Source organism: Engystomops pustulosus, chromosome 1, assembly GCF_040894005.1.
Source record: "Engystomops pustulosus chromosome 1, aEngPut4.maternal, whole genome shotgun sequence".
NCBI lineage: Eukaryota > Metazoa > Chordata > Amphibia > Anura > Leptodactylidae > Engystomops > Engystomops pustulosus.
Genome location: NC_092411.1, coordinates 14,723,293 through 14,737,574, shown reverse-complemented (window position 1 = coordinate 14,737,574; position 14,282 = coordinate 14,723,293). Strand labels below are relative to the sequence as shown.

The 14,282-nt window shown below is 39.2% G+C and overlaps 2 protein-coding genes across 3 annotated transcripts in view; both read right to left on the bottom strand.

Moving 5' to 3' along the window:
- Positions 1-14,282, bottom strand: part of ST8SIA3 (ST8 alpha-N-acetyl-neuraminide alpha-2,8-sialyltransferase 3) — a 186,649-nt gene that overhangs the window by 93,863 nt on the left and 78,504 nt on the right. The gene's annotated exons all lie outside the window — the stretch shown is intronic.
- Positions 1-14,282, bottom strand: part of ONECUT2 (one cut homeobox 2) — a 48,808-nt gene that overhangs the window by 33,177 nt on the left and 1,349 nt on the right. The gene's annotated exons all lie outside the window — the stretch shown is intronic.

Genomic DNA, 14,282 nt, shown 5'->3' with positions numbered 1-14,282 from the left:
TCACAGGAGAAAACCTTAGCTGGCAAACTCTGTGTTGGGGTGAAGACCTGGGTGCCCACAGAAAGGGCTCTGTGTGCCACCTCTGGCACCCGTGCCATAGGTTCACCAACACTCCCATAGACTAAGATAAATGTGATACCAATCCCCCGCACCCCATGTCCCCATCATCCTGCACCCCCCCTGTCTACCACTATCCCATATCCTCTAAATACTGTAACAATGATAACTTGTATTCGGTCTGGTTAGTAAAGCTTCTTTGGACTGAATTGATATGAGATAAATAGACAGAAGACACATAGACAGGTAGATAGAAGATATCGTGCAAAAAGAAGAAAGAACACGATTTATATAAAGCAGATCAGCCCAAGAATAAATAAAAGAGCGAAGCAGCTCACAAAAATAACAGGCGCAAATTATAATACTAAACATACGTCTGCCGCATTGGTGGATCCAGATACTGGTGAATAATTCCGGAACAGGACAACTAGGATACACCGTATCGCAGATGAGAGCGGACATGTTTCTCATAGCAACCAATCACATTCTCACAGCTCATCCCGTAGGTTGTTATAAGGAATTCACCCCACAGATCTGCCACACGAGGTCTAGCTGTATGTATATCTGTATCTGTATGTATATCTGTATCTGTATGTATATCTGTATCTGTATCTGTATGTATATCTGTATGTATATCTGTATCTGTATGTATATCTCTATCTGTATGTATATCTGTATGTATATCTCTATCCGAACATATATCTCTATCTGTACGTATATCTCTATCTGTACGTATGTATATATCTGTATGTATATCTCTATCTGTATGTATATCTCTATCTGTATGTATATCTCTATCTGTATGTATATATCTCTGTATGTATATCTCTATCTGTATGTATATATCTCTATCTGTACGTATGTATATATCTGTATGTATATCTCTATCTGTATGCATATCTCTATCTGTACGTATATCTCTATCTGTATGTATATATCTCTATCTGTATGTATATATCTCTATCTGTATGTATATCTTTATGCATATGTGTATCTGTATATATATATATATATATATATATATATATATATATATATATGTATATCTGTGTAACTGTATCCCAATCTCTCTCTCTGTCTCTCTCTCTATATATATGTGTGTGTATCTGTATATATACATGTATATCTCTCTGTATATCTGTACATATACATGCATATCTCTCTGTATATCTGTATATACATCTCTAGGTGTAGCGGCCGCCATATTGATTAGAGATAGTTCTTGCATTGATGCCACAGGCTGCAGCCGCTCCCCTGACTATAATGGAGATTTACACTTTACTTTCACTTTACTAATACAATAGTCTGGTGGTAGGTGGTGTGTGAGTGGAAAGCCCCTTTAAGCAGTGTCCTGTGCTGTGGTGATAGAGCGCGGGGTCTGTAACTGTGCGGTTTGGTATAAGATCAATATAATCAATAAGAAAGGTTTCCCTCTCCCCCCCCCCCCCACGAAGCCGCAGCAGCAGCGCGTCACACACAGGGTTAACAAATGCAAATCAATGGCAGAGACCTGACCACAACCACCACAGGCCATCTCCAACCCTCAGGACTTACCCCAAGAGCTGACAATCTACCAGCACTAATTACAGCTAGATGCATCTCTCCAATGCATGACCCACATGACGGATGCCCCCCACCCCACCTCATACATATTACTATGCCAGGAGACGTTGTAAGGGTTAATGCCCCCGGAAGCCCACCCTGCACGAGGAGGCTTATCACTGGCTGCTATTATTAGTCTCCTATTAAACCCCAGAAAAGATTAGAGGAGACAAAGTCCACGTCCTGGTGCCATTATCAGTACTTTATGACCCACACAAAGACGTGTCTGTACACTCTGACTACGGGCCCATGGTCCACGGCCCGGCGCTATATACTATATACTGTATACTGTATATACACTGTCTGTACACTCTGACTACAGGCCCATGGTCCACGGCCCGACGCTATATACTATATACTATATACTGTATATACACTGTCTGTATACTCTGACTACAGGCCCATGGTCCACGGCCCGACGCTATATACTATATACTATATACTGTATATACACTGTCTGTATACTCTGACTACTGGCCCATGGTCCACGGCCCGACGCTATATACTATATACTATATACTGTATATACACTGTCTGTATACTCTGACTACTGGCCCATGGTCCACGGCCCGACGCTATATACTACACTATATACTATATATACACTGTCTGTACACTCTGACTACTGGCCCATGGTCCACAGCCCAGCGCTATACACTATATACTGTATATGCATTGTCTGTAGACTCTGACTACTGGCCCATGGTCCACGGCCCAGTGCTATATACTATATACTGTATATACACTGTCTGTGCACTCTGACTACTGGCCCATGGTCCACGGTCCGGAACTATATACTATATACTGTATATACACTGTCTGTACACTCTGACTACTGGCCCATGGTCCACAGCCCAGCGCTATATACTACACTATATACTGTATATACACTGTCTGTGCACTCTGACTACGGGCCCATGGTCCAGAGCCCGGCGCTATATACTATATACTGTATATACACTGTCTGTACACTCTGACTACTGGCCCATGGTCCACAGCCCAGCGCTATATACTACACTATATACTGTATATACACTGTCTGTATACTCTGACTACGGGCCCATGGTCCAGAGCCCGGCGCTATATACTATATACTGTATATACACTGTCTGTACACTCTGACTACTGGCCCATGGTCCACGGCCCGGCGCTATATACTATATACTGTATATACACTGTCTGTACACTCTGACTACAGGCCCATGGTCCAGAGCCCGGCCCTATATACTATATACTGTATATACACTGTCTGTATACTCTGACTACTGGCCCATGGTCCAGAGCCCGGCCCTATATACTATATACTGTATATACACTGTCTGTATACTCTGACTACTGGCCCATGGTCCAGAGCCCAGTGCTATACACTATATACTGTATATACATTGTCTGTATACTCTGACTACTACTGGCCCATGGTCAACGGCCCAGTGCTATACACCACACTATATACTGTATATACATCGTATGTACTATACATCATACACTGTATCATACTGTATACACATCATATACTACACAGACTACTGGCCCATGGTCCAGAGCCCGACGCTATACACCACACTATATACCGTATATACATTGTCTGTATACACTGACTACTGGCCTATGGTCCACAGCCCAGCGCTATACACCACACTATATTCTGTATATACACTGTCTGTACTCCACATCATATACTACACAGACTATAGGCTGATGGGCCAAAGCCCGGCGCTATATACTGCACTATATATCGTATATACATTATCTGTACTCTACATCATACATAGTAACATACTGGGGGACATTAATCATAGTCTGTTAGACTGTCTTGAGCGTCTTTTATGCGCCATTTTCTGGCGCACGGCAAAGTCCGGCACTTAGTGGTTTTGAGTCCCTGCGCCTTATCTGACATAGTGAGTGCGTCCTATACAGATGTTTGCACAGGATCTATCACAAACTTGCGCCTAAAAAGGCACAAAATAGGCGCAGAAAATGCCCCTCCTCTGAGCAGCTGCACTTCCAAAAAACTTCCCTTTTCATTACTAAAAACATACATTTTAGGTTCCCAAATGAAGAATTCCCTCTATGCAACATGGAAAATACTTCGGAGCAGTTTTAAAATGTAAAATTTCTCCAGTGACGACTTCATCATTGTCTATGGGATCATCTCTGGGAGTGATTATTGTCTTATTGTACAGATCTGAGAATATTATCAGTCTCCATTACATCACAATGATAGGTTTTGTGCAGAGATGAAGCCCTGAACGTTCTGTCACCTTTTCTCCGTCTCCTTTCGTTATTTCTCACAAATGAGATCTAACAATTGCGCCAAAATTGGCGCTAATTTAGGCGCAAATGAATCGGACCTGAGACAATTCCAAAGTGCATTTACTAAGGCAGAACCAGATCCATCATAGATCAGGAGCCAAAAAGAAGATCAAACCAGGCGCAAAAATAGGCGAACCTGAGACCCCCTATGATTAATGTCCCCCATCGTATACACATCATATACTAAACATACTACAGGTCCATGGTATACAGCCCAGGGCTATACACCACACTATATACCGTATATACATTATCTATACTCTAATTAATACTCAGTAACATACTGGGGCTTATTTACTAAGGGTCGTGGATCGCACTTTCATGGGACTGTTCGCTGGTTTCAGCATTTGTGCAGGGGTCTGCGCTGGGATTGTGTCGCACGTGATTGGATTGTGCTGTAGCTGCGCTGCTTTCTTGCAACAGAAATCTGGGCCATCGGACGATCCGATTGATTCAGACTGAGCGCGGGATTTAACCTTCAATTTGTGTCACAAGATCAAGCACTTACATGCACCAGGAAGAGGAAGGTGAACTCCGGCGGACCTGAGCGGGGAAGCGACACATGCAGGATAGCACAGTGCTTTATACACGGACAATGCACTTTCTGTGAACTCCACTGTATACACATCTGTATTATACAGATTACGGACCCATGGTCCAGAGCCTGGCGCTGTACACCACCCTATATACCATTGTCTGTACTCTACATAATAGTAAGTGACATAATGAATATACATCAAACATACGCTACATAATACACAAAAACAGACCATATATACCTCACATACCAGTGAAGACCAACCTTGTGGAGACAGAGTGCCCAAAGTACAACCAAAACCCAAGTTTATGTCACAAAGTGCCAAGATGACAATGTGAGCAGTAACTTATTGATCCCTGCTGTATCACAGGTTCTAATCGTATTGGCGTCCTGAGTTCACCAATACAATAGAAAGATAATGGAGGAATTTGGATTGTAGCTTCCCTTCTGAAGAGGAAGAATCAGGGTTCCCAAAGCCGGAGCTTCAACAATAATCCATCTCTATCCACACCTTCTTGTACCTCCTGTAGCCCTAGCAGCCAAGGATGTCGCTTTACAATGGCGCTGAGCATGGCAAGTCCTGGGCTGTCTTGGACCACAGGAGGAAACCTTAAGTCCTGTCTGCCAAACTCTGTGTTGGGGTGAAGGCCTGGGTGCCCACAGAAAGGGCTCTGAGTGCCACCTCTGGCACACGTGCCATTGGTTCGCCACCACTGTCATATACCCTCTACATAATACACAATAACATACCATATACACAGAGAATACTCACACCCAACTGTGTACTACATATACATACATAATGAACATTACATATAACGGGGCACATTTACTAAGAACAGCGCAGTGTGTACTAGGTGCAGTTACCTGTGTAGTGTGCAGGGGGCGCCAGATACAGGATTTCTGGTGCTGGTTCTTGATTAATCTGGTGCCCCCCTGCACTGCTCCGCCAGAGTGCACCCAACTTTTTTTTGGGTGCGCCTTTAACACGGGGCGTGTGACACAATTCTGTCAAACTGTGCACCGGAACGCGCCCTAATTTGTGTTGAATGATGCTTAGCGCAGCCGCGCCACAAAAGTGCGACACAAATGTGGAGCAGACACTTCTTAACTACCTGTGCAAGCAGTTTGCACTAAAAAGGACGCACAGAATCCGGCGGAAACTTGGGCAAGGGCCGTAGTAAATGTGCCCCACAAAAAATTCACCGAAAAGACAGTCTGGGAACCAGAAGTGCAAGAAAAAGTGCAGGGATTGACGAGCTGCACCCAAATTGAGCAACAACAAAAAAAAGGCGTGACTGTCAGAAAAGAAGCTAAATTGTTGCGTATAATAAAAAAGGCGCAGCAACAACAAATAAAATAAATCCGTCAACAAACTGGCAGAAAGCGACTAATAAACAACCCACATAGTATTCACCACTTATACACTATATATAAGGTATCCCCTAGAGATACACACATAATATACACCACACTACTACCCACGTGATATACATTACATATAGTATATACAGGCGGTCCCCTACTTAAGAACACTCGACTTACATACGACCCCTAGTTACAAACGGACCTCTGGATATTGGTAATTTATTGTGCTTTATCCTTAGGCTACAATAATCAGCTGTAACAGTTATCACAGGCGTCTGTAATGAAGAATTATTATTAATCCTGGTTCTTATGACAACCCAACATTATTAAAATCCAATTGTCACAGAGACCAAAAAAGTTCTGGCTGGGATTACAATGATAAAATATACAGTTCCGACTTACATACAAATTCAACTTAAGAATAAACCTACAGACCCTATCTTGTATGTAACCTGGGGACTGCCTGTAGTCATAAATGTAGAATATATATACAACATACATACACACAACTACTAACAGCCACCTCTAAGACTTCTCTCGTGCTTCCCCCATACTCTAGAACGTACATGTTGCGTTATCCTGAGAACCACAGCTCTGTTCCCTCACCTCGTGTCTCCCTCTGCCCCCCCCCCCATATAGATTGTGAGCTCTCCGGGCAGGGTCCTCCTTCTACTTGTACCAGAGCCGTCTTGTCATTATTTCTCTTTTTGTCTTTCAGTCATGTAGTTTTGTACTTCCATTTGTCTGGTCTTTATGTAATGTATGTGAATTGCTGATGGAAGTAATGCCGCCCCTATAAATAATAATACTAAGCACTGAATATATTATATACACTGTAACTGATGCAATAAACTCTATATAATAAGGTACATTCACACTTAGGGGGGACCGGGCATATCTTTAGGGGGCACTCACAATGTCCTCCTGCTGTACTTGTAAGACAATACTACGAGGGACCTCAACATCATATAGTTACTTAGATACTTTGCTACACACACTATACTATACACATATACATATAATGCAATGTATAGTCTATATCATATGTAGTTTAGTCATAAATTCTACACTATATATATTAAAGAACAGAAATAATATCTGCATTCTGATGAATATATATATACACTAAATAGCCGCTATAGTCTACAATATAGCATATGGTATATACTCTGTACAACACAATTTACACTATATGTCATATATACACACTATATACACTATACTCCAGCTACAGAACACATGCAAACCATAATATTCACTATAGTGTATAGAGCTCCTAGCCTACACTAGCTATATAATATAATGTATACTACACACTACATATACCTTATTCCGTTTTCAAAAGATATAATATACATACACATTCTATAATAATACAATATAATATGTACACCATGAATAGTATCCAGGAGATAAAACATTATACACCGGATATAGAATATACACATTTTATGACATATACAATATTATAGATATATACTCCACATCGCCCAACATAGTTGTACAATACACACGCAAAATGACATAAACAATATAATATATAGACTCCTGATAATCTACCATACCTATAAGATACACATAATATAATACATAATACGTAAATTCTATATTATCCACTATAGATACAATGTATACCCTCAACATAACCTCCAATCAGCATGATGCACACAATATAAAACACAATCCACCATATAATACAGCAGATACAATGTATACCTCCTATATCTATACCTATAAGATACACACATAATATAATACATAACACGTAAATTCTATATTCTAAACTATAGATACAATGTATACCTTCAACATAACCTCCAATCAGCATGATGCACACAATATAAAACACAATCCATGCATATAATACAGCAGATACAATGTATACCCCCTATATCTATACCTATAAGATACACACATAATATAATACATAATAGGTAAATTCTATATTATCCACTATAGATACAATGTATACCCTCAACATAACCTCCAATCAGCATGATGCACACAATATAAAACACAATCTATGCATATAATACAGCGGATACAATGTATAAACCCTATACAATCTACAATCAATGTATAACATATGGAGATAATATACCGTATATTATACAGAAAGTACATAATACTTTACATACAATATACACGTCATGTAAGCTTTTGTGAGTAGGGCCTCGTCTCTGTAATATGTGTTTTGGTCTAAGAAGATTTGTACTCTGCTGCTGGATATGTTGGCGCTATATATTGATTGCTACAACTAGGCTACATATATGGTATAAAACAGTCACATGTGAAATGATCGATGTAAACTTGGGATAAAGTGTCCTATGTATGTATGTGAGGGGTGGGGGGGTTTCTGCATTGGGGGAGGGGAAGGGGGGGGGGGTTCTGGGAAGTCCATTTTGTCTCTTTACTGGAAATAAGACAGATGACTTACAGATCAATGACTTGCGGCCGCGCTGCTTGTATACAGTGCGCGACTACTGATATAGACTATTCCATATATTGCAACAATCGATTACGACTTCATGGTGTGAAACAGTGATACAGAACGACTAAATATCACCAAGTCTATGAGCGGGGGGCAGCACAGACCTCTTATTACACCCCCACAGCATCAGCCTTTATTCACAAAGATTACAGACCTGCTCAGTCTGATACAAGTCTCATAGATTGTAAGCTCTTGCGAGCAGGACCCTCGCTCCTACTGTTACCATATGATTATGATTTACTCTGTAATGTCCAATGTTTCATTTGTATCCCCCCCATGATCTGTACAGCGCTGCGGAATATGGTGGCGCTATATAAATAAAGATTATTATTATTATACAATATAAGTAACTTATGTTTATATCCCTGTATACATAAAAGAAAGGATTTTGTAGGAGGATATTACTCATTTTATATTAATTTTGTGTTTAAAAATTACTCAATAATTTTGTTTTTATACTAGACCATCACAGGATATTTTAAATGTATTATTAATAATATTATGGTATTATGGTAATAAAAAAAATAAATATATGGAACTAATTTATTAAAAAAAAATTATAGAAATAATAGTAATCCTATTAAATATGTCTCTAAATGAATCCTAAAGGACAAAAATAAATATCATAATTTGTAACAATTCAATAGTATAACAATTACAAAATCCATAATAAGAATCATGTATCAGTTTGTCTTTTTTCAACCTTATCTACAAAGTATCGTAACATTTATATTTTTTTTTCTAACTAATACGAAATTATGAAGAAACTACAAATTTCTTAAGTTAAAAAAAAAACTGAGATAGCAAATTAATTTTGGAAACCGGTAAAGCATATAGAAAAATCACTTGGTTGCATTTATTTAAAAATATAAAAATAAATTAAAACTTTGTGCAAAGTATAGACATAACCTATAGCTAAATATTTTTTTTTATTAGAATCCCTTTAATATTTTAAAAAAAATGTAATTGTCTAAATAAAAATCTGTTGAAATTAATTTGAAAAATTAAATTTACTTCAAAACTGAAAGCAAAAAAAAAATGGCAATTTATAGAATAAACATTTTCAATAAATATATTTATGATGATAATTTTATTTTTTTTTTACAAAATGTAACTAATGATTTTTCTCTATATTTTGAGGTCATGTTTTTGTGCAGTACTGGCACATTTTGCATTTACTAAAAAAACACAGGGTCGAGTGTTTGCATAAAATGATTAATTAATATATATCCTCGTTATGGTACAGAAAAAAAAATTCTGTTACATTTTATTTTGAAAAATTCTATATTAAAAAAATTTTCAAAAAGAAAAAAAAAAAGGTTCCACATAGTTGTCGCTTTTCCTGGTGTATTACAGTTTTTTTTAAAGGATTGGAATAATAAACAAACAATTTCAAAATTTGAATTAAATAATAATATTTACATGGTATAAAAATCAGAACTTTTAAAAGACTTTGTCGTCTTTGTTTATGGTTTCAAATAAAATTTATAAACAGATTTATTTTTTTCACTAGGTAGGTTATTATTTTTGTTTTTTTTTGTTTTTTTGTTATTGTTTTTTTTCCAGAAGCCACACACTGGGAAACCCAACAACCCCCCAACTTATATTTTGGATTGCACCAAGTTTCGGAGGGGTGGGCTTGAGGGTCTGCCAGGAGGAGACTCATCCAAAATCAATAAGCGCGGAGTTGGGTTGGATCGAATCTTCTTAAGTGCATTGGGATGATCATGGGAATGTATCGAGAAAGGAACATGAAAACAAACAAGGCCCATCATTATATTATAATAGCAACAAGCCCCCTCCATACCCAATAAATATTCAACACCTCATTCCGCAGCCCACGAAAAATCAATCGTAACGCGCCCATGGCGGCCTAGCAGCCACGTAGCAGAAGCCGCCTGCCACAGATATTTATACACTAATTCTTTAATTTTTCTGCCAAGGATCTTCCTGGTGATAGAGGAGCAGAACAAAGGAGATTTATCACCATTGCTCAATGCAAAGGGCAACTCCAGCTCCTTCACCTTGGATAAGAGGAGGGGGGGGGGGGTAGGACAAGACTATCTCATCTACAAGACCCTACACTCCCCAGACTTTTGCCTGTTTAACCCAAAGCAAATGACCCCTGTTCTTCCTCTACTGAGCTGAGATTTCTATCAATAATTCATGGAAATGGCTTGTGTTCACCCTCTGGCTCTTCAATTCGCACAATACCCTAAATCTGTTGATACAGCCATTACAATAGACCGACGAGCAGCAACGCTGCAAAGGGAGCACATCGAATGGTTAAAGTGCGCAGCTACTGGGTATTAGGTTCACCTTATATAAACGGCGTTATAGGACTGTGACATGGACTGGAGGAGATTGCAACATGTATCAACATGAGGCTTATAGTCGGAAAGATACAATATCTGATCTCCTACCTGCATACACTGGACAAAGCTCTATACATATAAGATACCCCCAATAATGAGGATTCCAGCTACGTACTCCCAAATACAGGGGAAATCCAATGTGCAGGACATGGAGATACAGCCATATGGTATAGAACCCTGTATACATATATCTTACATCTATACACAGAGGCTATTTCTATGCCTTATCCATGAGATGAGGATATGTTCATGCACTGTAAATACCGCCATATTGCTGGGATACTATGATATATTCATGTATTCCACCTATACGCGAAATACTGGGAGCGTCTCCATGGGCTTTTCTTGTACAGGAGACACAGGTCCATTTATTATTATACATATTTATTACTATTCTTCCATACACTAGGCATACATTCATTATACGTATACCTTCACGTGCTAGGGATCCTTGTATGTCCTACTATTACTAATAGCCCCAAGTACTGGAGTGTCTTCTATCTCCTAGTAATACCCCTGCTATTAGTGATACATATGTAACCTACACATGAGCTGCTCCTTTACTGTATGTAATATAACATTATTAATGTATAGTGACGATACATCTATCTACTAGTAATACTTCTATGTAAGACACTTGGTTCCACTTCCTAGTAATGCATCTAATCTGAATACTGTATGTACCCCCGATACTTCCATTGACTAATTCTACCTCCAAATACAGGGGATTTCTACACACACTGTGGATTATTCCATACATTGAGGATACATCAATTTAATAACATTATATGTACTTGAGACATTTTGCATTTATTAATGACACCTCTAAATCCTCAAGATAATTCAAAGTACTGCGGATAATTCTACGTTTGGGGATATTTCCACAAATTGAGAATCCTTTCATTTCTAAGCGAAGCCTTTATATCATGGAGACACGTCCATGTACTGGGAATCCTTCTATGTACTTGCTATAGCTCAGTATACTGTGCATATCTCCATGTACTGCAGTTACTTCCATGCACAGGGATATTTCCATGCAATGTGGATACCTCCATGTCCTGTGGATACCTCTATGTAGATACCTCCATGTCCTGTGATATTTCTCTGCACTGTGGATTCTTTTATTTTGTGTAGATACTTCTATACTTCCTGTAGATACGATATTTTCATGCACTGTTAATACCTCAATTTACAGGGGATACTTCTATGTGCAGAGATGTAACCATTCCATGTACTGTGGCTATCTTCATGTACTGTGGCTATCTTCATGTACTGTGGCTATCTTCATGTACTGTGGCTATCTTCATGTACTGTGGCTATCTTCATGTACTGTGGCTATCTTCCTTTAAGGTAGATACTTCTGTGTACATACTTCTATATAGATATGAGATATTTCCATGCAATGTGGATACCTCCATGTAGATATTTCTATGTACTGAGATATTTCCATGTACTGTGGATACCTTCTTGAACTGTAGATACTTTCATGTAATGTCGATACTTCTGTGCACTGTAGATACTGTCCTTCTTTGCATTGTCAATACCTCAATACACTGTGGATACTTCCATGTACTGTGGATACCTTACTTTAATGTAGATGTTTCTATGTAAAGAGATATTATATGTACTGTGGATATTTCAATGTACTGAAATATTTCCATGGACTGTGGATACGTCCATGTATTGTGGCGATCTACATGTGCTGGAATTACCTTCCTTTAATGTAGCTACTTCTATGTCCAGAGATATTTCCATGCACTGTGGATACCTCCATGTAATGTAGATACTTCTATGTAAAGAGATGTTATATGTACTGTGGATACATCAATTTACGGAGATATTTCCATGCACTGTGGATACTTCCATGTAATGTAGATACTTCTATGCACTGTAGATACTGTTCTTCTGGGCACTGTGAATACCTCAATGTACTGCGGCTGCTATTATGTACTGTAGATACTTCTATGCACAGAGATATTTCCATGAGTAAATACCTCCATAAACTAGGGATACATCTCATGGTGGATACTTCTACGTACAGAGATATCTCCATGCACAATGAATACGTCCATAAACCAGGGATACATCTCAGGGTGGGATACTTCTATATACAGAGATATTTCCATGCACTGTGGATACCTTCATTAAATGTAGATACTTCTATGCACAGAGATATTTCCATGTACTGTAGATACTTCTATGCACACAGATCCTTCCATGCACAATGAATACTTCCATAAACCAGGGATACATCTCATGGTGGGATACTTCTATGAGCAGGGGATTTATTAGCAGTCATTTTACTATCAGCAGCAATTTGCAGGCGGTGATTAATCTCAGCGGCCCCTATAGTGTGGTGACTCTATACGTGACCAGCATGCAGCCGGAATCTTCTCCTTGTCTGGCAGAGGCCTCTTCTTTTTACAGGTTTGTAATTAAGTGGAAAAGGACAAACACTGCGAGTTTAATTGTCAAGTGCAGAGGCAGAGAATGCCGGGCACAAGTACATTACTGCCGAGAGGACGCGGCGAGCCCTGCATGTTATAGCCTCGTATAAAGGTCATTATTCCACGCAGGACTGTGACATGGAAGCCGCATCTATGAATTACTGGATTTGTAGTGTCTGGAGCCAACGGCAGCTAAAAATATCCCATTGATCCGGTGTATTTTTATTTAATCAATAACCAATGATTATCATTATACAGGAGGCAGACAGCAGGGATGGCTTGTAGGAAGGCACGAGGATGTCGCCTGTATGGATACTATACTGCAATCCTATTTCTAAGGTTATGACATTGTCTGTGGAAGTCATAGTGCATTGTTCTGGAGTCACCGGGCATTGTTCTATACTGCCCTTTTGTTCCCTATGGAAGCGATACAGGCTGCAGAATCACTTTCTATTAACCCTATGCATACACAGATACATCCATTAAAAAAAAAAGCTACCTATACCAGGTTAACATATGCAGATTAGCCGCCCCACAAGACATTCGTGTTTCTATACACAGGATGTATCTATCTCCGCACAATCTTCCCAAAATATCAGCACAATTTTATAATGTATCGTTTTATCCGTTAAGATCTTTACAATTCGCTTTCACAACAGCCCAGAAGCAAAGCCAGAACAATAGAGGGGCGCAGCTCGGCCGCTGACCACTAGAGGACGCAGAATAAACACACACAATTCACAGGGACAAGGGGGGAGTCTGAGATCAATAGAAACCCTGAGATTTTTTTTCCTCTTTTTCCAGGTGTCTAGCAACAGTGTAACAAGCGGATAATATTCTGACTGATGGGAACGCAAAGATACAGCTTTTCGCCGCTGTTCCTTTATTTCTGTATATTATAAGACTATTATACACCTGCAAAACTTTACTGTCACTGGGAGGCAGGGGCAGCCTGTTGTTCTCTACATCAAATCCCCTACAGTCTATACATGGGGCCAGACATGACCCATATCCCTTAGTTGCATGGGTCTACTTTCTGTTGAGCCACAACAAGCCAAAATGTAGACATGGTCTCTGCCCTGGCATAGAGC